Raw genomic sequence first — 2,336 nt, 5'->3', positions numbered from 1 at the left:
GCAGAGCACGGGTTAGGGTTGAGGGATTAGGAATCTGCAGGTGTGTGTGTGTGTGTTTAAAACACACTGTACAGTTGTACATAGTCAATCTCCAGAAATGAAATCAACAATATCCTATTCAACACTCCAGAGACGTGGTTCTCTCCCCACCCATCGTCCCTCCCTCCCTTCTCACCGTCAACCCCTCCTCTCTCCCTGTTCCTACCCTGTCACTAACCTCCGCATAGTCCACAATGTCTTATCTTTCGGTGTCAATTGTGTTTCTTTTCTTTGTTTTCCCTTATAATATTGGTGTTATTAAATATTTATCTTTGTGAGACTAAGTTTGCTAAGCATGTGTTCCTGATTTATCCATGTCTTGCAGTGATTGGGAGAGTTATTAATGCATACTATTCCATTGCATGGGTATACCAGAGAGTATTTATCCATTCCTCAATAATCGGGGTTTTTGGTTGTTTCCATCTTTCTGCTCTTATGGAAATTGGTGTAATAAACATAGGTATGCATATGTCTGTTGGTGTTGGATTTTTATTTCTTTAGGGCATATACCCAGAAGAATGTTCATATAAGCGAGTAAGATCTTGTGTTTCTTGCCCGGTTTTGTCGCCAGGACCCATGAATTTACATAGCTATAAAAAGGCCTTGTGTGGTAGTTAGTACATAATTTCATGTCAACTTGAAGATATGTAAATGCGTAGGGGCGGAGTCTAGCCTGTCAATCAGATCACAGCCTGCTGGTGACCCTTGTGGGTGTGGCCTTCTCATAAGAAGGGTCCTGGGAACCTCCCCCTCCACTGCTTTCACCTTCCTGCTGGCTGACCACTCTGAAACCCGTCAGCGTCCTGTGGTGAACTGCGCCACTGAATCTATGCAGCTTTGTACCCACTGGCCTGTGGTATTCCTGCATTCTGCATCATTGCATATGGCTGTGTGTGTCTGAAGAGGGACTTAAGTGCTATTATCAGACGTATGGGTTTGAGTTGGACAGGGCTGGGGTGATTTCTCCATGTATAATTACTTCTTGATATAACGTTCTCTTAGACATATACGAGTGCCTCTGGATTTGTTTCTCTAGTCAACCCGGCCTAAAAAACATTGCTGCGAGCAGAACTGATTTAACATGAAATTGACTGCCTTGGGAGGATATTCTTGTCAGAAGCAGTCAAATGGGAGAGACAGGATGTAGAGGTGCAGGAGGAATAAACTGGTACAGAGTCTTTGCGTCAAGATTCTATAAGCTCACATTTCTCCATGAGGTTGTGCAGTCATAATTAAATTAGCATGGAGCACGTTGACCGCAGTGGGCTGAATCTGGCCTTCAATGGAATTCCCCTAGAGTGAGCAGTTCAAAAGAGAGACGAGAACATGAGAGACCCGTCTATGACCTAGTGTCCGAAGTCACACCTCTCACTCCCACTCTGTCCTGGTCATTAGAAAGAAGTCACATGGTCCAATTTACACTTGGCTAAGACAAGAGAAGCCCTGGTAGCAGAGTGGTTACATGTTGGGCTGCCAACCATCCAGAAGGTCAGCAGTTCAAAACCATCAGCGGCTCTTTGGGAGAAAGACGAGGCTTCCTACTTCCATAAAGAGTTAGAGTCGTGCTTGCTTCGGCAGCACATATACTAAAATTGGAGCGATACAGAGAAGATTAGCATGGCCCCGGCACAAGGATGACACGCACATTCGTGAAGCGTTCCATATGAAAAAGGAAAAGGGGAGTCTTGGAACCCACAGAGGCAGCTCTCCCCTAACCCATGGGGGTTACTATGAGGCGGAATCCATTCAATGGCAGTGCGGTGCTCTTTTTCAAAGAGAGGAATTTCAGAGATGTTGTGGACATATTTTAAAACCTCTACTCAAGATGCTAAAGAATCTTAAAGATTAGTTGTGGCTTACCGTTGCCTCACGTGCACGTGCAAGGTGGGCATTAAGTAAGGAAGGCCAAAGAAGAATGGATGCCTTTGAATGGTGGGGCTGGAGAAGAAGATGGGAAGTACCACAGACTGTAAAAGGACACACAGGCCTGTCTTGGAAGAAGTATGGCCAGAGTGCTCCTGAGAGGCAAGGATGGGGAGGCTTCAGGTGAGCCTGGTCCCTGAAGAAAGACATCAGTTTCGATAGGGCAGAGGAGCAGCCAAGGGCAGGAAGGTCCGCACGGAGATGCACTGACACTGTGGCGGCAACAACGGGCTAGGCATGGGGCTGTTTGTGAGGATGGCGCAGGGCCAGGCAGTGCTGTGTTCTTTTGTGCAAAAAATCACTACGGTTGGAACAGGTTCAGTGGCACCGAACAACAGCAGTTGTGGCCTAAATGTAATCCCAGGATGTGAATC

General features: G+C 46.4%; 1 non-coding gene across 1 annotated transcript; it reads left to right on the top strand.

The window, feature by feature from the left end:
• Nucleotides 1-1,601: 1,601 nt before the first annotated feature.
• On the top strand, nucleotides 1,602-1,708 carry LOC115870938. Its single transcript, XR_004047010.1, has one exon. It is a non-coding gene; the product is annotated as a U6 spliceosomal RNA (small nuclear RNA).
• The last annotated feature ends 628 nt before the right edge of the window (nucleotides 1,709-2,336 follow it).

Source organism: Echinops telfairi, unplaced genomic scaffold (assembly GCF_000313985.2).
Source record: "Echinops telfairi isolate 266 unplaced genomic scaffold, ASM31398v2 ScPeMD7_3411;HRSCAF=4065, whole genome shotgun sequence".
Classification (NCBI taxonomy): Eukaryota; Metazoa; Chordata; class Mammalia; order Afrosoricida; family Tenrecidae; genus Echinops; species Echinops telfairi.
Note: the sequence above shows the minus strand (reverse complement) of the source record. Positions and strands in the feature narration are given on the sequence as shown.